Raw genomic sequence first — 26,629 nt, 5'->3', positions numbered from 1 at the left:
AGTTGAAAGCCAATTTTAAAGCATTTCAAAGTAATATCAAAGAAATTAATTTGAAGGATACATTTAATGTTTTGAATCAGAATCTGTCAAGCCTGTCATGAATTTTAACTAAGTAAAAAAAAGTACTTTGATGCATATTGTATGGATGCTGGAGTTTCAAATACCACAAAACTACCCAAGAGATCGTGATACAATAGGAATCAATTACCTGGCAGTAATAAAGCACTTGAGTTGAAATCATGATGAATGCCAAAGGAAATATTTTGATGTATTTAAATAATGAACTCTACTCTTTATAAAACCTAGTTGTGCCAGATAACCTTTAGAACAGTGTCTTCGATTTTGACTCTAGGTTTTCTTAACTTATTAGTATGTGCGCGCGCGTGTGCGCGCGCACGCTGCGCGCGCACACACACACACACACATAATGTAAGTATAAAGTTCACTAAATTTTCACAAACTGAACACTCCTGTACAACCAATAGCCACATCAAACAAACAAAAAAAACCCAAAAACAAAAACCCAGAATATTGTCAACTCACCAAAAGCCCTCATTATGCCCTCTTCCTATCTCTGCATGCCTCCCAAAGTAATTAGTACCCTGACTGCTGACAGCATGGATTATTTGGTACAAAAAAGATAGTATGTATTTTTTTTTGTGTGTGTGACTGGCTTCTTTTAGTCAACACCATTGACCTGAAGTAAAATGGGCAGTTATTTTACCAGCAAAACGGATTTATTCAGAAATAGCAGAGTGATTGCAATTTGAGACATGCCGCCTACGGCAAACCACAGGCAGGTCTGGATCAAAGGAGAGGACTGTTACTTTACAGAGAAAAGAAGGAAGTTGGAAGGGGCTGCATTGGATGAAAGCCCATTGGAGAAGTGAGAGTTCAGGGTGGTGATGGTTTCTTACTGGCTGAGCTGTGTATTTTTCTTATTGGTTGAACTTGTTTCTGGGCAAGGAGATTAGTTGCAGGCTCCAACAGCAAAAGACATATTTTGCATTCCCAACAGAAGAAATCTACTTTACCACTCCAACGGGTGGCAGGGCATGAGAGCACCTCCGTCTGGTTTCCGGACTCCATTTTATATGAGGTTTCAACTTTTTGTTTGTGGGAATAATCCATATGGTTGCTAATAGTTGTATATTGTTAATTTTTATTGCTGCATAGTCTTCCATTAGATAACTATTCTACAATTTATTTAACCACTCTAGTCCTAATGACAATTTGGGTAGTTTCATTTTGGTGCTATTATAAATAACACTGGTGAGAACGTTCAAATACATGTCTTTTACTGAATATATTCTAACACCAACTACTCTTAGCATGTGCTGTGGAAATTAACATGTAAAATTACACAATTAATGTAATTATATCTATTATTCAGGTATAAGTATAAAATACCTTTCTTTAAGCTTCTATTTATTAAAGCAAGATACTTATCATTAAATAAAAGACTCTTTAAAGAGAGTCTAGTATGTGCCAGATATAAAACTAGATACCTTATGAAGTTATCACTGATAAATATTCTGTAAAATGAATATTACTATCAGTTTTTGCTAGCTAATGTTACTAAGAATTTATCAATCTTAAGTTGCAAAAATAAATTATGTTCTAACATAAATTTTGTTGCAAAATGGGGGGGGGGAATGGGAAGAAGAGAAGAAGGGAAAGATATTATAAAGAGATGTTTCCAAACAAAATTTAGAACCCCAGTCAGTTTGATCTCAAAGCCTGTCTAAGTTCAGATTTTCCGAGGGGCGGACCTTGAGACAACGATTCAATCAAGCAGTTGCCACTGTAGACAACTAGAAGTCTGGGAACCATTGCAGATTACAGGGCACAAAGAGGTTTCCTTTTGGGACCATGGGGGCTGGGGTGTCTTTAAATTAACTCTTGGAGTCAGTGGTATAGGACTGATCCTAGAAGTGTTATTTTTCTGTCACTTTTGGCCTGCGGTGAACAGGGGGCACAAAAGGTTCCAGATAAACCTTCAGGCAAAGAGATAATGACTGCAGTGGAAAATCAGTATGCACTTACATGCTAAGGCTTGAAGGGACATGGGTGGGGCACCACAAGCATCTGTAACAATTTACTTGCCTTGGACTGACCCTCCCATGTCCCATGTTAAATTCACTCAATAGCTCAATATCATCACTGTTTTTCACGTGGTGGCCAGTCACAGTTTCATTGAAAAAAATGGAAGGAGAAGTGGGACAAACTAACACACTCCCTCTCCTTCACCAACTGTGATTCTACAGACCCTTCACTCTCAGCCAGCTTTTCACTGGTCTTGCCCAGTAAGCAAACACAGACCTTCATCTTTTAGGGATCTGTGTCCCTGGATAACATGCCCTTGTAAGGCATACTTGTTGTAATTATGCATTAATGAATACCACTCATCATAAAAGCACCAGATGACTGCTCAGGGAATATCCTGAATTCTAGTCATAATTCTCCCTACCTCTGTCATGTAGCAGCAATCCTACCTCCTCACGATAATCGGAATCTATTGTTCCTGCTGGCCAAGTAACATTTTGTTTGTTTTGCTTTCTGGTCTTCAGTCAGGAGAAGCCCAGAATGATCAGGTAGCAGTCCTGCATTTAGGTTTTCTGGAACTTTTGCTGTGTTGCCTATTAGAAGAGTCCTCCCTGGGAACCAGGACCTCTGGTCCAGCAGAGCTTGAAGTTATAGGCACAGGATGTACAAATTCCTTATGTGAGTACCTGGAAGTGTGAGAAGAACCACTGTTTCTATCTTCTGTTTCTTAGATTTATTTATTCTATCAGAGCTATAACACCATATGTCCTTGGTTCAACTGTACCCCACACCTTGGAGGGCAGCGCTCAACTATGAATGGCATCATCCACAATCTGGTGTCTCAGCTCTGCATTTCAAGAGGCCATGCTAACATTCTATTGGGCTGGCAGCTTCTAAGTGATGAGGTCTATCTGGGACTAGAGAACTGCATGCTCATATGTTCAGTGTTCACTTCATTTGCCATAAAATGGGTTTCTTGATCCAAGGTGATATTATATGGGATAGACTGACAATAAATCACTCACCCTGTGATCCCTGACCAAGACAAGTTTAACATTCTTGTCAGTTTGACTAAACTTTTGACAGGTTTCTTCTTGACTATGGGCCCTGACATCCGTTTTCTTAATTACTTTAGAAAACTTAAAATTGTAAATTCTTTAATAAGATATTAATATAGAGAGCCAGCTACATATTCTGTATAATGGTTAAATGACCTGGACTCTTTCTGATGATATTTGGTTAAAATTAGTAGAGTTAATGCTGTTTTGGGGCAAGACTATGCATGTATAGTACCATCTATCCCAGCTGAATGTAAACTGCTTCTAATCCTCTTTCCTGATTAGTATTGGAGGTAAAAAGCACATTTGCCAGATCAATAACTGTATATCAACTGCTCAAGGTTGTATTGATCTGTTCTAGTAAAGTTACACATCTGGCACAGCAGCTGCAATTGGATATAACACCTGGTTAAGTGCATGCTACTTGCTATCATTTCCAAACTCCATTTTTTTTGGGGGGGGGAAGAGGCATGTAGACCTCTCAATTAAATAGGATGAAAACAAAAACCATCACCATTATATCCTTTAGGCCTCTGCCATTGCCATTCTGCTCTTCCACCTGGGATACAGTATTGCTTTTTATTTCCTAACCTGCTTGGAAGCGAGCACTTTTGGAGGTTTTTACTTGAACCTTCCTACCATTACTGCAGTCCTTCACAGGTCAGGTTGCAAGTACAGGAGCCCTGTCAACCAAGTATATGCATCCTGATTATGTACTTATGGACTGAGAAATATCAGAGGTGAGGGCTCTGTAGAATCACTGGATTGACAATGCATCCTAACTAGGGGTCTATGAGGACATTGTGGGTTCCCCAGTATGTTGTTAGCCCAGACTGTGTAACAGGCTTCAAATGATAAAAGTGGGCCCTGGTAAATTTCTTTAGGTCTCTTTGAGGAAAGATTATAAAATCTGGTATTATGTATAGGTGCTTTGTTTTATAGAGTATTCCTCAAAAGGATGCAGCCTCTTCGGGAAAAGGCTCCCTTGAGATTGGTATATGGCTATGATTTTGCATCATCATAGCTGACATCAGCCTTCTGATCACGTTTTTTAAGTTTTTCTGTTGCACATGTATGTTGCTTTTATTGTATAAGGCAGGCAATACCCTTAGGAAACCCTGGTCCAGCAGCCTATAGGATCTGAACGCTGCCCAGAACTACACGAGCTTGGGAGAATTTGCTTCCCCGGTTCGTCTTCAGATGAGGGTGAAGCCCTGGTTCACACTTTGATAGAAGCTGTGTGAGAAACTAAAGATGATCCAGCTAAGTATATGTAGACTGACTCACAGAATCTGTGGTATATGTCTGTTATTTTAAGCCACTAAGTTTGTAGCAATTTGTTATGCAGCAATAGCTAACTGATAAGATAGGGATGGTGCTTCTCCAGTTGGGCCAGGCTGAGTCATAATCATGATTACTGAAATAGAAGCAAAGAGGGAAATGAGGAGCAGCTCTGGAGAAGAAAAAAAAAAACCAAAAACAAAAACATGACTGTACATGATACCTGCCTCAAGTGAAGTCATTGCATGGTTTCCAGAAGAAGAGAGGCTGTTATTGTCTGGTAAGAAGAATGTGCCACTTCTGTTAGCCCAGGGGCTTCCAGGAAATCTCAGGGTTCAAAGTTCTCAAACCGTGTATGTAGATATCTCATCTAAGGTCTTAAAGTTCTCTCCTTCCCTTATCAGGGCTCTGACTTGAGTATAGAAGACTTGCCAGAATGTGAATTTAGCTTTCTTTATACCTTTATTTTGGGGCCTGATTTTCAGTTCAGTGAGCTCACTAGTTGTAGGATGGGAGAATCTCTTTAATGCTGCTACAGCCTGTGGCTTGCCTTGTTATACCAGATGACATGACTTTCATTTTTTTTAAATTACTTAATGACCAAAAAAATCCACCACTCCTACAATAATTATTGTCCCATATCTCTAGAGATACACAAGCCAGTGCATTTTATTTCTTTTGTATCCTAATTCACTACAGGTATGGGTCTTGGTTATTGTAATGCTACAGCATTTCTGGGGTTTTCATTACCCTACTTACTACTAGTAATGGGGTCTTAGAAGCATCTGCCCACTGAGTGATGCAAGTTCAAAATTTTATCTTGAAGAGCTGCTTCTTAAACCACTGCTAGTACCAACTGTCTTAATTTGGGTTACCCCAGAAGCTAATACCTAGAAAATCATTCAAGTGTCAGTAGTTTATTTGTGAGATATTTCAGGAAATACAAGTCATGAAGTGGACACGGAGATAGGGAAGGGAATGAGCCAATGAAGGATACACTACCAAACAAGTTATCATCATGGACAACTGGAGCTTAAACTACACGCAGAAATCTCAAAGTCGTTGTCCCTAATGGGTGAGGGAGTTGGGGTATTTATATACCAACTCAGATCAATTTTTGGTAGACAGCTGTTTTGATGAGCCATTACTTCTCTGTGACAGCAAGGCTGCAGTGCAACAATTTAAACTTCCACAGAGACCCACCTTGAGGCAAAGAGATTCAGACACTAGGCATTGAAAGTATGCAGTAATCCACCAAAATGACGAGGTAGGGACTGAGCAGACTGAGCAACAGCAGCTCTGCTATACTATCCTCCTGCCTTTCTCCACAAATAATATCATGTTAAGATAATCCTTAAGGGAAAGTTAAGAACTATACCCTCAACTGTACAATAGAATATATGGTAATATTTCTGGAGTTTCCTATTATCAGCCTAGTGGAAAGCTATGGGTTAATAACCAAATTCTTACCAAAGATTTTTTCCCCCTCTTTAATCAAGAACTTTCTAAAAATTGTTCTTTATGACCAGATAAGAATTCTTTCTATTATTATCTTTAAGGTTATAATTATTTTATTTAATTTTAAATATTTTGGGATTGTGTCTTATTTGCCTTCATACTGTTCACAAGATACTGAACATTCATATGAAAAATGTAAATTCAGGTCACGGTTGGACAGTATCCTGCTCTGTGACAAAAAAAGTAGATCTAATCCCAGCTTTCACAATAATTTGTGTACTGTTATTTTACTCTCACATACAGATATTTTATGCTTAAACTAAATAGTCCATTCCTAACACTCAAAGATTTTACACTAAATACAGCTAAAACATATTAAAATGCCTATATTTAAGTAAAAAACTATTATATTAGGATGAGAAATGCTTTTTAAAATCACATCATAATCAATATGAACTCAATAAGTCAAAGTTTATAATGTAATTTCTAGGATAACCATAAAATAACAATAAAGAAAATGAGTAACTGTCAAGCAAAGACTGGAAAAAATGGGGTAATGACATTTAATCAACATAAAAGAAGAAAAGAAAGAAAAAGCAACGTAGTTCAGACAAGACAGTAAGTTACAAAGTGGTAGATTTAAATGCAATACAATGGTAGTTGTGCCATATGCAAATGAGCTAATCAATTAAAGATAACAGGGATTTAAACTTAAATGAAATCTAACTATATTATGCATACAAGAGTTACACTTAGAATAGAAAGATACAGAAAAGTTACACAACCCAAAAAAATTAATATGTTCCACTAACCAAAAGAAAGCTGGTTTAGCTCCATCAATATCAAGTTAAGTAGACTTTATACAAAAGACTTTAGTATTAATAAGGAAAGATGTTTTATAATAATGAAAGGTTAAATTCACTAGGGGGTTATAATTCTAAATTTGTATAGACCTAATAACAGAGTCTCAAATAAAGGGAAAAAAGATAGAAACACAAGAAGAAATGGACAATAATTGGGGTAGGAGAGTTAATATGCCTTTCCCAGCAACTGATCAAACAAGTAGAAAAATATAAAAATAAATATAGAAAACTTGAAAAACAATAAACTTGACCTAGTGGAAATACATAAAACACTGCTCAATACAATCACATAAACATTCAAGTGCACATGGGTTACTGAACAAAGTTGACCACATTTTGAGTAAATCTCATCAGTCCTCAAAACATTAAAATCAGAGAAGGTAGGTCTTCCGACCACAACAAAATTAAGCTAAAAATCAGTAATAAAAAATGAGTAGAAAATTCCCACATATTTGAAAATTAGGAAATACACTCCAAAACAAACCAAAGGTCAATGAAGAAGCCATGTGGATATTACACAATAAACTGAACGATTATGAAGATAAGTTCCACGAAGACAAAGGTCTGTCGATACACTGAAGCCTGATCATTGAGCATATACTGTTGAGCACACAGCAGATGCTCAGCAAATTCTTCCTCAGTAAATGAATCCTACAGTAAATGAATGTAATTCCTTTGATGATAGTACCTACTGGGTATGAGAGATTTAAATCCGTGCAAAAAAACCCTCAATAACAGGTAAAGATTCTTGAAAAAGATACTATAAGTAGAGCTCAGAATTCAGGTTTCCTATTTTGCAGCAGCAGAAGGAAGAGAAGGAGGAGGCGAAAGAATGGGGGGAGGAGGAGGAGGAGGAGGAGGAAGACTAGAGGAGGGCAGTTGAAAAAACAGGTACTATTTTTCATAATTAAAACTGAGACTCCGACCTGCATTGCTTACAGTGTTCACAGAGTGATGCCAAACACAGCCAAGTGTGGGGGAAGAATGGGTTAGCTTATCTTATCTAGGCTGTCAGTACCATCTTTATATAAATCAACATGTTACTTATTAGAATATGGAATAGTTCTTCTCTCTTAAGTTTAGACATGCTGGTCTAGAAGTTCTTCAGAATCATAAAATGACTATTACTAATTATAGAATAATTTTTAGAATCCATAGCTTCTCATTCCAGAAAAGAAATTCTATTATTACCAATTAAAGATTCAATTGTCATTATTTGACCTAAATTCATCAGTTGTAGTGATATTAGCATGAAGGTTTACAACATTTTTATGAAACATTAATAATCTGTGACTGTGTAAAGGTGGGGCTGGTAGATAAATGCCAATATTCTTTCCATTTCACTTGTGAAACTGCTTTACAAGGTTTCAATTAGATCCTTCTTTTTACTCCTGAGAGAAGCTAACGGATGTATTGCATTAATTATGGTTGTTGGAGACAGGCTCAGGGAAGCCAACATTATAAAATTATAATCACTGCAGTTTTGCAGGCTCTACGTTTTCTCTCATTACATGTGCTTGCGGAGTTGAAATGTGGCTTTACAAACAAGGGCTCAGAGGAAGTCTAAGACTCAGCACCAAAGGCTCTGTAGAGCAGGAGAAAGGGAAGAGGTGAGGCCACTGGACATTATCTGCTTTTAAATATACAATTGGATGTGGTTTATGATATTTAAGATGTAACAGTCTTTAACCTATTGAATACCATTTAATGTGTATTTGTGGTTCTATTAAATTTAGTTTTCTGGGGCGCCTGGTGACTTAGTAGGTTAAGCATCTGACTCTTGATTTCAGCTCAGGTCATGTGATCTCAGGGTCATGGGATTGAGCCCCATGTGGGGCTCTGCCCAGAGTCTGCTAGAGATTTTCTCTCTTCCTCTCCCTTTGCCCTCCCCCCCACTCATACACTTTCTCTCTCTAAATAAATAAAATCTTTAAAAATAATAATTTAGTTTTGTTTACATATATACATATACATATACATACACATTCATAAATAAAGTGGGAAAGAGCTATCACTGAGTATATATATATATATATATATATATTGCATTTGTATGTGTTTGTACACATGTGTGTTTATGTATCTATATGTGTGTGGGTTGGCATGTGGGTATAGAGATAAAGGGATGGGAACTTTTCACTATCAGCACACACAACTGTCCCAATCACAATGCAGCTATTCAAAAAACAGAATGGATTGGCATGGCCATTAAGGATTTCCTTTAATTTATTTTAAACCAAAAATGAATTGTATGGTTCCCCTGAAAAATACACCATGTCAATAATGCACTTTTTGACTAAGGCAATCACCAGTGTAAACTTGCACATTATTTAAAAAGCTACAGGCTCTAAAAGAGAAAAAACAGGGATAAGACTCTTATCTCTATAAGGGTAGCATTTTGAAGAGAGCTGTCACAACATTTTCTAAATTTAAAGAAAATTTAAATTTGCTAGAAATTCCTATATGTTAGAGTATTATCTAAAAGCATGATTAAATTTAAAACTGGAATTTATTAAGTGATCCAGATCCATTTAGGTTACGAAGGTTATAAATCAAAAGTACTTGTGTGCAGAGGTAACAGACACTGGACTGATTTTATATGTTCAAAAAGAAAGATTTTAGTTTTGATGAAATAAAATTAAAAAAAATAATGTGCAGTTAATTAAAAGTCATAAAATGCAGGAGACAGATTAAGTAGTATTAAATTTAATTTAATAATTCAAGGCAATGCTTTCTAAATACTAAACTTGTCGAACAAATCATATTTATAGCCTGAATAATAAATTAAGAAATAAGTGGCTGAAATAGGAGGTTAATTAAAATTAGTGCATTTTCTAGACTGGCAAACCAGATAGCTTGGTGGGCTAATATATCAGAGGTTGGCAGTTATTTCAGCCAAAATAGTGAAAGCAGATGAGCATTTAGACCTGACCTCAACAGACTTTAGTTTTTTATGGTCTTACACTGGGTCACAGCAATTACCACGTTATCTTTTTTTGAAACATTATTATCACATGATGAGTATTTTTGTAGACTAAATATTAATTGTATAACTTTCTAATTATGAGAATCTGGCAAGTTATCTCCTTCCCTTTCACTTCATTTTCCTTACTTTAAAATAGGGATAATAAAAAACTAAATAAGACAAAACAGGGATAATAATAATAAACAGGTATCTATCTCCTAGGATTTTTTTCAAAGGTTAAATTAATATACAAAATAGAACACTGTCAGACACATACTATGCTTTCAATAAATGAAAGGTTGTGCATTTTTAAAAATTGCCTTTGCTTAGACATTCATGGTATATAACCTATTCTGAAGACATTTTAGATGCAGAGCAGTTTAAGTCACAAAATCAGGCAAATTTCAGTTTTCATTTTATGGTGTTTGGGTTTCTAACAGCTTCGCAAGCAGTTAAATAGATTACAGCTACGAAGACCATGCCAACCTAATTGAAGAGACAACTGAACTTGGGCTCTATTTTTCTCTCCTTTAGCCATTTTATCTGTATGAAAAGTATCCTCTTCAGGATCTCTCAGAAAAGCTTTCCCACTGTTGGAACACTTTTAATAAATGGGATTTGGGCTAGGGAAGAAAATTAACAAGAGACCTCAAAGAAAATTTACTTCAGAAAGAATATAGTTTTTAGATGACAGGGCACCTTACGGGGAGTTTGGATATGGAAGAGAATTGGTCAGGAAATAAAAAGGGAGGGTTTTTTAAAAAATATATAATTCAGGGACTAAAAATGAAATCTGTAATTGGAAAAGGTCTCCAAGATTATGATGCCTTTTGAATTGCAAACACCAGGTTAAGAACTGAGGGGAAAGATATTTTGGAAAGTGCTCAGAGAGCAGATGCTCTGATGCCTTCTATGTGTTCCCATCTATCAGAGGGCCCGAAGCATACTGCTTGTCTAATCTGACAGAAGATTTTTGATTCATTGGCCTTAGTGCTGACCTTTTATTCTCTTAAAACCAAAGAATCCCACATACTGGTGTAGCAAAATGGGGAAACTTCCTTTAGAATTAGGTCTGATTTCAATTATTTCATTTAACACTTTGTGTTTTAATTTTTTTGGTGGGATGGGGAGGGGAGAAAGTGGGAGGGAGATGTTATAACATTACACAAAGATCAAGGATGTCAGGTCACAGACAACCAGGTTCAATTCTTGCCAGCAACACATGCCGTGCAACTTTGGGGACATAGTCTTTAATGGAAAGGACAGTTACTACCCTTGTTATTAATCCATAGCACCAACCAGTAGTGTTTATAAAACAAGTACTCAAAGAATGCTTATTGAAAAGGTGGGTTGTAAAGCAAGTGGTTTTTTTTTTTTTCCTAATTTCAAATTTTCTTTCCTATTCTGTAAAATGAGAATGACAGTACTTTTTTAGCTTGTGGGAATTAAATTAGAGAATGCACATGAAATGAACTAGGGAAAGCACCTGACACATAGTAAACGTCCCTCCGTCAATGGTAGCTCTGATTATCTGTATTAAAAATGTTCAACTGCACGAGATTTTGACTTTCTTTTTGGTACATACAGAGCTATTACGTTTAAACATTAAGTCTGCCTCTTGAGTATTATTTTCTTCATGAGCAAATTTGAGTCAATTATTTTGATATCCACTGGAAATGAATATTTTTCGTAAGTAGGTAACTATAACAGTTTTAGGTGAGCATTTTTATAGGTTAAATCAACTTGGAACAGTCTGATCTATATTGATTATGAAAACCTACATTAAGATAGGAAGATATTTTATGCCAGGAAATACCTGTCTTTCATTTTCCCGACTCTTTCTTCCTCAAAGACTGTAGGAGTTTAAGAAGGAAATGCTAAATGCAGTTCCATATATGGTGGTGAAATTGCCTGGTAAAAAGTGGTTTTTCTTCCTATCAATACATTGTTTGTATCCCCTCCCCCCCTGCAGATTTCCATCCACAGAAAGTCATCTGAACTGCCCATTCTTTATAATATTTTCATACTTATTTAACTGAAATACTCACTAGATTTAATAAAATTTAGTATGAAACTACAATCAAGCATTGGATTCCTCTCTAGTCCATCTTTTCAATTGTCAATATGTCCTCTAAGCGCCTTTGTTTACTAAATTAGGGAAAGCCAGGCAACTCTAAAGTCTCCTTGTAAGGATTTTCTTTACATATTATATAAAGTGCAATTTGTAAGTAAGCTGTCCTGTGTTTCTTTCACCTACAGTACTTTCAGCCAGCAAAAACAGTGCAAGACCATAACTTGACCTAATACCCATTGATTACCCAGTATGGGATGATGCTTTTAACCCCATATCAACACTAGCTCCCTGCTGACTCTAATTTCGATGATAGCAATATTGCTTTAAAGAAAAAAAAGGACCACCTGAGACCTTCTACACTTATACATTAGATCATCCTGAATTGGTTCACAGGCCTTTGGTGGAGGCAAAAGCAAGAAATAGAGTTTTTACTTTTATTAAACTAGAAATACATTCAGAGGTACCCCTGCTGGTTTACTGGAAAGGGATACAATCACTAAAACTTCCTTTCACTGATAATTTTGGATACCAGTAGAGGAATGGTGTGGCTTCTATTCTCTGGAAGCAGAAGTTCAGATAAGCATCTTTGGCCAAGAGAACTGCTCCTGGGAGTAAAGTCTTTTCCACTATGCATGTTGGCATTATTCCTTTTGCTGTCAACACATACCTACCTGCTTTCTCCACATGGATTCTAAGGGCTTTGGGCTTAACAGATCTTCTATCTTTCTAGCTTCAATTACCTAAGAGACTGCCTTGAATCTTTTAAAATTCTGAGTCCACAAATCCTAGAGAAAAGAATTATTATTCTAAGAGAAAGGTTGGATCAGAGGCCCTCCACTGGGCCCATCAATTACGGGCTAAAGTAACCTGATTATATAAAAGTGTGACGCTCTCATAGTAGTAACACTGATGAAGAGAGGAAGGAGAAGACGCCAGAACAATGGAGGAGGTGAGAAAATGGCCTTTTTGCAGTTTGTCATGTCTCAAATATTGTCTTACTTTCATGCCCACTCCTCCAAATTAGAATTTTCCATATCCCTATGTAACAGTAAACTGGGGTATTTTGGACTGCCAAGAAAGTACTATCCGTTTTATGGTACCTAAATTTGACCTTCTTTGTTAAAGTCCTCGTTGAGTCAAGAGAGTGAAATCTGAGTCCTTAATTATTCAAATTTCTCTGTTGTATATTAAATTACAGATCCTATATAGCATTCAACCAGTTCTTAAACCCTGATAAAATGACCTTCTGGTATTGATTCTCTGCACTCTGTTGCTCTGGATCTCATTTTACAATTGATCTTTAACTGACAATGTGATATATTGTAGCTTTTGGTTTGTCTTCATATAATCTGTTCATCTAATGCTTCCCATTCTTTTGTAACCATGGTAGGAGAAATCATAGTCAACCACTCCAATGAACTATAAAGAAATACGTATGTGTGAAATATACCAGAGAGCTTTCACTAAAATATAGGCATATGAGCTCTGTACCAGGTAAAATACTAGCAAAGTACATTGGAAACACTAAGTTAAAGCTGTTCACTTAAGATACTGGGATTTATCACTAATTAGACTTGAGATCTCTACACAATTCAGTATCGATTTTAAATATCTCCAATGCACCTCTCCTAAAATATTGGGTGATTAAAACAGAAATCTCTTGGATTAAAAAAAAAAATCAGTACATTCTTTTCTTTCCAGTCATATATAACATGAACTTCACCTGGTAGCAATTATTCAATTAATTCAGCCAACACAGTGTTGCTTTTTGAGGTTCAAAATAAATAGAAACAAACAATACCCAAAACAAAAAATTTTCCCTAATAGCAGAACAATTTTTTCTTAGCTTGTTATAAACATACAGAAGGTGATAAACCACATTAGTCAATGAAATCTAATTTCTGGTGACTCATTTATCTTTTTTTTTTTTTTAAACGTTGGCTTCATTTTCTACTCTTCTATGCCTAAAAATCAAAATTAACAAGATAAAGTTAATTCCATGGTAAAAAAGATAAAAATATAATTGTTTTAGCTCCTCTGCTCATTACTCATCAGGCAATATTATTTGAAGCTTATTTAAAAGAACAAAGTGTTACCCTTCTCTCTAGATGATAAGATACAGTCTCAGAAGAATATGAATGTTTATTACTCATAAAAACCACTTTAATACACATTTTGCTACTTGATGACCCAATGTATAGTAGAGCTGTATTTAACCAAAAGATTCATTAACGTTTTCTGACTCACTGAATCTTATGGAATTTAAATTAACTAATTTATTTAAAAAATTGTTTCCTTGATTTATAGCTCTTCTGAAAATCAGCTTCTTACTCCGAATCATATGGTGACACTAAATTGGGCTATGTCAGAAAAGACAGAATGAATGTTCAAGGAAAAAAAAAATTAATTACAATAGATTCTATAACAGAATACTGCTTTAAGTCAATAGGTACTCAATACTCAATTTAAATTAGTCAATGGATTCTTTACCCATTGTTCCATCACGTGTACTTATTTCTTTGTATACCAGTTTATTAAAATAATGGTTAATCTCTGAAAAAAATCTCCCTGAATCTTGCTAGATACAAATAATAAAATTCAGGGTTTCCAGAACCATTTAAACTAACTTTTTAAAAAACACATATTTTTTTTCCATTTTTCCCCTCAGCTTTATTGAGGTATAATGGACAAATAAAAATTTTATTTAGGTTGTACAATGTGATGATTTTTTAAAGGTATACAATGTTATAAATAAATAAGATAAATTATATATATATATATATATATATATATATATATATATATATATATGGTGTCATGATTGCCACAATCAAGTTAATTGACACATTCATCACCTCTTATAGTTGCCTTTTTTCTTGTGGTGACAACATTTAAGATCTACTCTCCCTTTTTTTTTTTTTTTTTTTAAGATTTTATTTATTTATTTGTCAGAGAGAGAGACAGCCAGCAAGAGAGGGAACACAAGCAGGGGGAGTAGGAGAGGAAGAAGCAGGCTCCCAGCACAGGAGCCTGATGTGGGGCTCGATCCCAGAACGCCAGGATCACGCCCTGAGCCAAAGGCAGACGCTTAACAACTGAGCCACCCAGGCGCCCCTTAAGATCTACTCTCTTAACAAATTTCAAGTAGACAACGTAGTATTATTAACTGTAATCACCATGCTGTACATGAGATCCCCAGAACTTATTCATTTTATAACTAAAAGTTTGTACCCTTTGACCAACATCTTCCCGTTAGGTACAGGTTCAAAAGATAAGATCCATTATCAAAAGACCCAACCTGACAAAAGCCCCATGAAGACTGGGATTTTAGTTTGTTGTATTCAATGTTGGGTGCCTATGATTGCAAACAAAACTCCTGGGCATCACTGCTCAACTCTCACTTAAAAAAGACAATGCTTCCTACATTTTCCAGTAAACATTATATTTGCTGTGGGTTTTGGGAAGCTTCTCTTTATAACATACATGTCTTCTTTTTTATTATTTTTTTATTGATAAGTATCCTTTAGTTATCTCTTTTTAATTTAAATTTTAGTTAGTTAACGTATTAACTATTGGTTTCTGGAGTAGAATCGAGTGATAGAATTGGGTGATTCATCACTTAACATACAACCCAGTGCTCATTACAGTGCCCTCTGTAATACCCATCACCCATCTAGTCCATCCCCACACTACCCTTCCATTAACCCTCAGTTTGTTCTCTATCCTTAATAGTCTCTTAGGGTTTGTTTCCCTCCCCCCCCCATTCCCATATACTCATCTGTTTTCTTTCTTAAATTCCACATGAAAGTGAGATCATATGGTATTTGTCTTTCTCTGACTGACTTATTTCATTTAGCATAATACACTCTAGCTCCATCCATGTCACTGCCAATAGCAAGAGTTCATTCTTCTTTTTATTAAACCTCTCTTTCCTTTACACACCTCCTCCCACTGTGTCCTTCATTGAAGAGCTATCCTTACTTTTGATGTAATGACATTCATCAATTTTTTGTCCTATGATTTCTGACTTTAAAATTTTGTTTTTAAAGAACACTTCTGTCCGTAGATCATAAAGATATCCGATTTTTTCTTCTACTGTCTTATAGTTTATCTTTCACATTTAGATCATTAATCCATTTAGCCACTTTGTGTGTGTGTTTAATTTAAATTCAATTAGCCAACGTATAGTACATCATTAGTTTTTGATATAATGTTCGATGATTCATTAGTTGAGTGTAACACCCAGTGCTCATCACATCACATGCCCTCCTTATTGCCCATCCCCCCACTCACGTCCCATCCCCCCACTCACATCCATTTAGCCACTTTCGAATGTATTGTTAAGTAGGCATCCACTTTCATTTTTCTCCTTGAAGTAGTTTATTTAACCCATTCTACTAAATAATTTGTCCTAGTCCTACTACTTTTGATAGTTCCATTATCATAATAAATTATCAAATGCACTAACAAATTTAAAAACTTAAAAAATGTATAAATTCTAGAAAAATATACAGTGTCAAAATGCCCTGTTCCAAAACTTAACAATAAATTTTAAACAAAATTAAAGTAGTAGCCAAGATTTCCCCTTCAGACATAAACAAACAAAACAAAAAAGCCAGGACTGAAGGTTTTGAAGTGAGTTCATACAAACTTTAAAATAATATTAAGTTCCTATGTTATACAAGTTGTTTCACAAAATAGAATAAGATAAAGATGCCCAGGTCATTTTATGAAGCTAGTGTAGTTCTGATTACCATAAAAGTAATGACAAAGTAAGTGCAGCCCTGTTTCACTTAGGAATATATATCCTAAAATACTGCATAAGCTTACTGAATCCTACAGTTTTATTTAATTACATGATTGAGTATGAACATAATGATGGTTCAGTATCAGAAAGATCTACCAATAATATTCAGCCTATTAAAAGAAACAATCTTTTGGTTATCTCTATTAATTAAAAAAATCAATAAATGAAAAAAATCAATAAGTGAAAAGAAAACTTCCTTAACTGGATAAAAATTGTACCCAAGAACCAATAGCAAATATTACACTTGACAGAGAAATATTAGATACATGTAGATTTTTTTAAGATCAGGAACAAAGCCATATGTCACATACCACTGGAAGTTCTGCCTCAGGTTAAAAGAAGGAAAGAGAATTAGGAGTTGTAAGGATTAGAAAAGAAAATACACAGGTGTCATTATACGCAGATGTTTAATCATCCGCCTAAGGGAAAGCCAACAACAGAATCAGGGTACAAATTTTAAGAAAAAAGAAGAGTCTGACAAGTTGCCTGGACACACAATCGGCCTATGAGAGGCAGTATCATTTGTGTACACCAGAAATAACAGGCAGTACTCTACGGCTCTCTCAGGTGTCTCGGAGACAAAAGCACTGACTGCCTTCGTTCCAAGCTATCTTTCAAAGGATGTTTGTATTTAGGACAGAATTATTTATCTTCCATTATAAAGGGTGTGGGTTCCCTTTCTTCAGAGTTCCTCCCTTGTAACACCTCCCACTGCATGTAGAGTCATTCTCTGGACAACTTCTCATTTCCCTGTGGTAATTGGAGCTTAGAGAGTCAGTGCAACAAACTAATATTCTGGCTACTGTTACGGCTGTGAGTAATAAATTACCCTTTGTCTCTGACCCAAGAGTCATGTTTCTCCTGCTGACGTCCATGAAAGTGTGATACGGGTGCCTGGGTGGCTCAGTCAGTTAAGCATCTGCCTTTGGCTCAGATCATGATACTGGAATCCCAGGATAGAGTCCCACATCAGGCTCGCTGCTCAGCGGGGAGTCTGCTTCTCCCTCTGCCCTTCACCCCACTCTCTCTTCTTATCTCTCTCTCAAATAAGTAAATAAAATCTAAAAAGAAAAAAAAAGTGTGATAGGCTAATTTGTTAGCTTGCAAACTGGGTAAAAATCTTAGACCCTTCACAGTTCTTGGCACCAACTAGAAAATTTAAAATAGGACACCATTACACTAACAATGAAAACTTTGATTTTTATAGTAATTTATTTTGAGTATAATGCAGAAAAAACCCTATAGAAATAATTAAGAATATAAAAGATCGTAATTTTTCAAGAGACACTACCTGTTTTTAGAAGAAATAGTTTACTATTAGAAATGAGTCAATTATCCTGAGTGACTCATTGTCCTCCAATGACATATCCAATTTGAAATGTAGATAAGCCTAACAAATTTATCTGCAACTTATATGGAATAGTTTATGAATAGCTAAGTCAACCTTATATAAGTAAGAGTAAAGCAGAGGTATTTGCCCTAAAAGAATAAGTATTATAAAATGTAATTGTACATATGATGGGATATTGGCTCAATAACATTAGATCAAATGCATGTACTTATACTTTTAAAAAAATGTCAGTGAATTTTTAAATTATTTTGACAATGTAAACCAGTACTACCAAGTAGTCTTCTAAAATAATTTGGTGTGCAAAAATACGTGTTACCTAATGCATATTTAACCAGGGAAAAAAATGCCCAGGGTATTCTGGCATCATTTCAAAAACATGGATCTGCTTCATTACACATCGATCTGTAACTTGCACATAGAATTCCTTTTTGAAGTGAATCTGAATTCTAAGCTTACACTGGCATATATATATATATTTTTTTTTTTCCACCAGTGATACAAATTCATCAGTAATGCTGATGCCAGGTTACTTTCATAATATAATATGAATAGAAAATAAGCAAATTTCTTTAAAAAAGAAATAAAGGAATATTCAAATTGTAATACACTGGCTCTGTTTTAAAAGCAGATCTTCCCACGAGTCTGTATTTAAGTTGAATTCACTGTTCTGAAGGACAAACAGCTGATTTACTCCGAACAGTATCCTTTAAATCTCCAAGGTTAACATGAAACTTAGTAAACTGATAGTGTAGAACCTAGTGAAAGATTAGAATATAAATAGAGGACCTCAAACTTTATTGCTGACTTTGAGATTTAGAAATAATATTTGTCATATTATTAGAAAGCTATTGCTTTTCAGTGACATATTGTTTTTCACGAGGGGCCATAATTATTAGACCACATTTTGGATTATATTGTTTGTTCAAACGTGAGATCTAGTCACAGTCTTGCTATACACCTTCCCCCCAGCCTTCCCTGCTAGATCACACAGTGCTTTATATATCTTTTTATTGTGGACAAGAGCAAGGAAAAGAAACAGTAGCACAGAAGAGTTGCTTTGTTTTAATGTACAAAATGTAATGTTGCAAATTTAATTATATCACCATGGTCCTTTGATTTTACTTTAATGACGCATAAGACTTTATGACAAATGCACTATTTATTATATAGTTCATCTGTGAAAAAAGGAAAATTAACCTCTAAAAAGTTAGGACTTGCTTGACTATGACAGCTAGGCCTCGATGTTGTTAGGAGCTGAAGTGACCTACAGCTAGGCCACTATGTTCTCCTGCTGGACATAAATAATTTTACAGAATATCAATTTCAGAAGTGAGACAAAAACAAGAACAATTCATGATGTGGACCAAGAGCAAAACATCACAGTGCAAACCCTAAAATATCAAACATCCACCTGTCCCAGCTTTAGCTTTACTCTTTAGTCTTCTCCCTTTCTCAGCAAGATTTATTTCTACTCATAGAACTATCCACAGTTCTTGAGAGCATCCAATTCAGACCAAAGCCTCACTTGTTTGAACCATCTTCTAAAACACTTACTCACAGCCCACATCTTGTAGTAAGTTCTTTCTAACCTCCTCCTATGGAGATGCTCCATGTTTCTGCATGGTGTGCTTTCTCCCCCCAACCCTGTACTGCATCATAAACCCAAGCCATTTTAGTACTGTGTTCCTGCATATCTTTTTCTGGAGGATACTGTCAACCAGGTCATTGTACCCTTGCCTCATATCCTTAAAAAAGCAAACCAAAAACCCCAAAACAGAGAAACAGCAACCAAATAACAGCAACAAGTAAAACCAATCAAAATATGTAATTAACTTTAGAACTAATACCTGGTTATTAAGTCCTAATCAGTGTTGAGCAAATTGTTTCTAGCATACTTCAACATTCCATCTCAGTAGGCATCAGGAAATTGCAACTGAAAACAAAAAAATTAATTCTGGCTACTGTCTGTAAAACCACTTTTCTAAACTGTTCAAGAAAATCAAAAGGAGTCTCAAGATAAAACTGGGGGGAAAAAAAGATTGTCGGTATGTTATCCTGTCTAGAAACTAGCTTATCAAAAACAGTACTTCCTAACCTCTATCTTGTAAATGATTCTCTATTAATTACCAATTAACGCTGGTTCTTCACAAACTCTTCCAAAATAGATAAGGGGAATAACACTTCACAACTTATTTTTATGGTGCTAGTATCACCTTGATATCAAAACTAGACAAGGATACAATGAGATAACAAAATTATGTCTTACTATCTCTTATGGATGTAAAAATCCTCAAGAAAATACTAGCAAATCAAATCCAGAAACACACAAAAATAATTCTACACGATGACCAAGTGGTACATATCGCTGAAATGCAAGGCTATTTTTTTTTAAGATTTTATTTACTTATTTGAGAGAGAGAGAGAAAAAGAAAGAGGAGAGCACAACTGGAGGTGAGGGGCAAAGGGAAAGGCAAACTCCTTGCTGAGTGTGTAGCCCCACACAGCTCTCAATCCCAGGCCCCTGAGATCATGACCTGAGCTGAAGGCAGATGCTTAACCAACTGAGCCACCCAGGTGCCCCAATGCAAGGTTATTTTAACATCAAAAATCAATTGATGTAATACATCATGCCTACAGGGGGGAAAAAAAACCCTCACATGATCATCTCAATAGACAAAGAAGAAACATTTGATAAAATCCAACATTCTTTCATGGTAAAACACACTAAAAATGAAAGAAAAGAAAAGAAAAGAAAAGAAAAGAAAAGAAAAGAAAAGGAAAGAAAAGAAAAAAAAGGAAGGTACTTGCCCAACCTTACAAAGGGTACCTACTAAAATTCCACAGTTAACATCATACTTAATGGTGAAAGACTAAGATTAGGACCAAGCCAAGAGTTTGCACTCTTGCCACTTGTATTCAACATTATACGTGAGATTCTAGCCAGGGCAACTAGGCAAGAAAAAGAAATAAAAGGTCTCCAGATTGGAAAGGAAGAAATAAAAATATCTCTATTTCCAGATGATATGATTTTATATATAGCAAGGAATCCAACAGATAACTGTTAACACTAATAAATGATTTTGGCAAAGTTTTGGGATATAAGATCATTATACAAAAACCAGTTGTGGGCACCTGGGTGGCTCAGTCTGCTAAGCATCTGCCTTCAGCTCAGGCCATGATCCCAGGGTCCTGGGATCAAGTCTTGCATTGGGCTCCCTGCTCAGAAGGGAGTCTGCTTCTCCCTCTACCCTTCAGCCTTCCTTGTGATCTCTCTCAAATAAGTCAATAAATAAATAAACATAAATAATAAAATATTAAAAAACAACTGTATTTTATACACTTGCATTAAATAATTTAAAAATTAAATTTAGAAAACAATACCATTTACAATAGCATTAAAAAGAATGAAATACTCAGGTATAAATTTAACAAGAGAAGTACAGAGCTTATACTCGGGAAACTACAAAACTTTGCTAAATAAATTTAGAAAAGATCTAAATAAATGGGAAAAATAGGCTATGTTCATGGGTTAAAAGGCTTAACATTGTTACGGGGCAAAACCCTGCAAACTGATCTGCATACAGATTCACTGAGATCTCTATCAGAATTTCAGCTCACTTCTTTGTATGAATTAATAGATGATTCTAAAATTTGTATGGAATACAAGAGACCCAGAATAGCCAAAACAATCCTGAAAAAGAACAAAGTAGGGTCAATCAAACTTCCTGATTTCAAAACTTACTTCACAGCAACAGTAATGAAGATATTTCAGTATTTGCTCAAGAATAGACATATATAGATCAATGGAATACAATTGAGAGTCTGTATATAAATCCATATATCTATGGTCAACTGATTTTTTACAACAGTGACAAAACCGTTAATAGAAAAAGAATAGTATTTTCTTTCTCTCTTTTTTAAAAGATTTATTTATTCATTTTATATATAGAGAACGAGCGTACATGAGCAGGGGAGGGGAGGAGGGAGGGAGAGAGGCAGAGAAGCGACTCCCTGCCTAGTGGGAAGCAGAGCTTAATCCCATGACCCTGAGATCATGACCTGAGCCAAAATCAAGAGTCAGAAACTTAACTGAGCCACCCAGGTACCCCAAAAGAGCAGTCTTTTCAACAAATGCTACTGATATAACAAGATAGCCACATGCAAAGGAATGAAATTGGACATTTATTTCACATTATATGCAAAAATTAACTCAAAATGGATAAAAGACCTAAATGCAAAAACTAAAACTATAAAACTCTTAGAAGAAGAAAACAAGGATAAATCTTTATAACCTTAGATTTAGCAAAGAGACCTTAGGTAAGATACTAAAACTTGAGTAACAAAAGCAAAAAAAATGACTTAAAAATACATAAATTGAGCATCAAAATTAAAAAAATTTTGTACTATAAAGGACACCATCAAGAAAGTTAAAAGACACAAACTGGTGGTTACCAGATGGGAGGGCGGATGGGTGAAATAGGTGAAGGGAATTAAGAGTACACGTATTGTGATGAGCACTGAGCAAAGCATAGAACTGTTGAATCACTATGTTGTACACCTGAAACTAACATAAAATTGTATGTTAATTATATAGGAATAAAAAAAAAGGAAAGCTAAAAGACAGCCCACAGATTGGGTGATAAGGGACTTGTATCTAAAATATGTAAAGAACTGTTACCCTTCAACAACAAAAAGGCAAATAACTCAATTAAAAACTTGGCAAATAATCTAAATGGTCATTTATTCAAGGAATTTATGTTTATATGATGGATAATGTAAATATAATTATATAAACATAAATTTGGACAAAAGAAGTCACAGAAAAATATAGTACGGTTCCATTTTTGCACTATACAAAAAAAAATCTTGTATTATGGTGATGAAAGTCAGGACAGCAGATACTTTTGTTGGGGCAGAAACAGGTAGAATAGGAGAGCTTATCAGAGTGCTGGTAATTTCTCTCTTCTTGATGTTGGTGCTATTATAGAAGTGTTTATTTTATAAAAAACTCATTGAGCTATGAAGGTCTAATAAGTACACCGATCTGCATATGCACTTGCATCAATAAAGGCACTACAAATGGATGTCGATAGATGTACATTAAAGAAGCTCTTTGATTTATTTATTTATTTTAGATTTTTTTTTAAATTTATTTATTCGACAGAGATAGAGACAGCCAGCGAGAGAGGGAACACAAGCAGGGGGAGTGGGAGAGGAAGAAGCAGGCTCATAGCGGAGGAGCCTGATGTGGGGCTCGATCCCATAACGCCGGGATCACGTCCTGAGCCGAAAGCAGACGCTTAACCGCTGTGCCACCCAGGCGCCCCAAAGCTCTTTGATTTAAATTAAGCTTGAAAAACACCAATACATATAACAGTATATTTTTCAATAGCGAGGTCTTTAATTACATGTGGTTTTCTTATTTTACGCGTATATTATGCCCATTCTAGAAAGGACTGAAGCTGGGTTTAAGAGGATAAAGTAGAGCAAGACACAGGTGAAAAAGAAGAAAAGTAGAGGTAGAAAGTAGAAGCATATGGTCACAATTATGTGTATTTATAAGTTACTTGCATTTCTTTCATCAGTCTTTGTTTTCTTTTGCATGTCTCATTAACTACGTCTTTTATTCTGCTTGGTGTATAGAAAGGTAATAAGGAAAGCAAAGGGAATACCCATAATCTGTTCACTGTTAGCATTTTACCTATTTTATCTTTATCCAAGTAAAATCTAAAGAATCTCCTCTGAGAAGGTCTGAGGGGGACGGTGGGACAGTGTGAGTCCTTAGCACGGAGAGACGTTCTGAGAGAGGGTATCCTCTCCCGCATGGGGGCAGCCCTTGCTGCCCTCCTTCCTCTGAACTCCCACAGCCCTTGCCTTCTGGTATACCACCACTTCTGAATACCACCACCATCACTTCTGAAAACCACCACTTCTGGTATTCATTAGAGATGGACTTGTTACATTAAAAAAAAATTGTCTAGATTTCTGCCATTGGCCAATGTTTTTACTATCGTGAGTCTCCTATCCTATATTATTAAAGAAAACCCCATCAAAATAGTGTTGGTATCTCGGCTAAATATTAATTCCTTTCTTTCCAGGCAAATGTTCAGAGTTTCTGCTGTTCTAACTTCAGAGCTGGGTCAGCTTGAAAAAGACTGAGTGTAGCTCTATCTTCTCTGCACTGGCGGCAGGTCTCCAGCCACAGTTCCTCATCCCCTGAAAACGTACGCCTGTGCAAGGTTCATCTCCACCCCCTTCTTGGTCAGGAGCACCTCTCAACTGTTGAGCTGAACACTGTCTGCAGTGGTACTAAAACTACTGGAGATACCGACAGATGAGACCCTCAGCAGCTTGGCAGCCCCACGTCCCCTGACCTCACTTATCCCCAGCCAAAGCTTTCCAACCGCCGCCATTTCAAGGGACACAGACACAGCAGCCAAGTTCACTTGGGGCCGGGGCTGCCATGGTAGGGGTGGCTGTCTCTGGGGATGGAACTGGGACTATGTTTGGGAGCCTCATCATTGGTTATGCCAGGAACCCTTTTCTGAAGCAACAGCTCTCCTCCTATGCTATTCTGGGCTCTGCCCTCTTGGAGGCCATGTGGCTCTTTTGCCTGATGGTGGCCCTTCTCAGGCTCTTCCGGTGTTAAGGAGCCATCTCCACCCCCCATAGGTCTTTCTCCAGTGTCTCAACTGCCCTGAATATTCCTTTTCCTATACCTCTTCAGGCAGCCTGGGGAAAGTGGTTGGCTCAGGATCTGACAGAGAAAAGACAATTAAATATTGCATTAATCAAGAAAAAAAAAAGATTAAGTATATGGTCAAGGCTTCTTTTCAGGTGACATCTATTATTCAAATAAAAAATGAAAGAATGATAACAAAGTGCTTTCATCATATGCTGCATGTTAGGAGAATTCTGCTGTCATTTTTCATGAAGGCGGATCATCACGACTTTCAATCCTTATAGCTCTGTATGTTTAATCTATCTGTAGACTCCACTACTCTAAGGCAGTGACTCTACAGTATCAAATGAACAAATCCCTTTACTCCTGTTTGTTGTTAATAATTTTAGGAGCCATATTTCAATTCAATTCAGCTATGAGTCGTTTCTTTTTCTCTTTTTATAACTCTGTGTTCAGTCATATGCTGGGTACCCCGACAAGATTTTTAAGACCTCTGCCTTTAAATAACTTGCATTCTCAATGAACACCTATGGTATACAAAAATAATAAAATATGACAGGGTTCATTTCAGTCCATGCCCTACCAGCGCCAGTTCAGGTAGCGAGGGCTGCTTTCTTTGAAAACCCTTCATTAAGACCAGCATGATGGCCTTGACAGTTTGTATTCTCATGGTCTTGATAAAATGTAGCAAGTGATTGGCTCAGGGATTTGCTGATTGACAAATGAGCCAAGGTTGAAGGTTCCCTTGCTCTCAAAGTTTGCTTTGCATTTGCTTGGGTTTGATTTTATTTTTCATAACATTGTGTGGTTCTCCTGACCTCCTACTTCAATCTACAGCTACTGTCAAATACATAGACAAGCAGACATCCTAGCTCTAAGAAGTAAGACAAATGGTTCTTCTGATTCAAATGGTTTGAGGACACAGACAGACTATGCTTGCTACTACTTTTTTTATTTTATTTCCCAAGATGATTCATTTATTGTCAGTATTTGAGAGAGAGTGTAGGTGTATTTAATTGTGACATATACCCAAGATTGAGAGGATAGCCTGGTATCAGCCACTTGCAGTAGACTCACCTTTAAACAGGTGAAAAAAATTGAAGATACTTCAATAGTTAACTTCTTAAATTGAAAAAAAAAATATGTTAAAGTCCTTTATTTACTCCTCTGTGATTCAAAGAACCCTGGGCAGAGTTGAGAGGCGTAGCTTCTACTCTTGATCCTGCATTATAGAAAACTAGCCATCTAACCCTTTGGGCTTCAGATTCTTTTTTTTTTTTTTTTTTTTTTTTAAGATATTACCTATTTAAGAGAGGAGAGAAAGAGCGAGAGAGTGAGCATGAGCAGGGGAGAGGGGCAGAGGGGCATAGGGAGAGGGAGAAGCAGACACCCTGCTGAGGAGGGAGCCTGATGTGGGACTCAATCCTAGGACCCTGAGATCGTAACCTAAGCCGAAGGCAGACGCTTAACCAACTGAGCCACCCAGGTGCCCCACAGATTCTTTTTTTTTTCTTTTCTTTCTTTTTCTTTTTCTTTTTCTTTTTTTTTTTTTGCTGCTGCTGTTTTTTGGCATTGGCTTTAAGTTATTTTAAAAGTATAATTTCCGTTTGTCTTCTACAATTACCATTTAGTGGCTACCTAAAAGGCAATAAAGTAGGCTTTACTTGTACCACCTTGCTTGAACCTCCCAATGATCCTAGGAAAGGGGTTTTACAGGTATCTCCACTTTACAGATGAATCGATTGCAGCAGACATGAAGAAACATCTTGTCAGAGTAACATAGCTAGCTGGGCAGTGGTGAAGTCAGAAATCCAACCCATTCTGTGTGACTGCGAAGTCCTTTGTTGGTTCCTCTCCATTAAGTAATCCTACTTGTATGAGAGGCAGTCCACTTTCTTCTTTAAATGCATGCATTCTGGAGTCAGCCTACAGAGACAAAACCCAGCTCTGTTGCTTGCTCACTATGCAACCTTTAGTAAGTTATTCTACTCTAGTCTAGTTTCATCTATGAAAGGGGATAATAATGGCTCCTTCTATATATCAG

The 26,629-nt window shown here is 36.2% G+C and overlaps 1 pseudogene; it reads left to right on the top strand.

Annotated features, from left to right (window-relative positions):
* The first annotated feature begins 773 nt into the window (after positions 1–773).
* Positions 774–24,552, top strand: LOC113268034 (ATP synthase F(0) complex subunit C2, mitochondrial-like; annotated as a pseudogene).
* Positions 24,553–26,629: the final 2,077 nt, after the last annotated feature.

The sequence above is a fragment of the Ursus arctos genome, unplaced genomic scaffold (genome assembly GCF_023065955.2).
Source record: "Ursus arctos isolate Adak ecotype North America unplaced genomic scaffold, UrsArc2.0 scaffold_8, whole genome shotgun sequence".
NCBI classification, from domain to species: domain Eukaryota; kingdom Metazoa; phylum Chordata; class Mammalia; order Carnivora; family Ursidae; genus Ursus; species Ursus arctos.
This window is presented reverse-complemented; position numbering and strand designations above follow the sequence as displayed.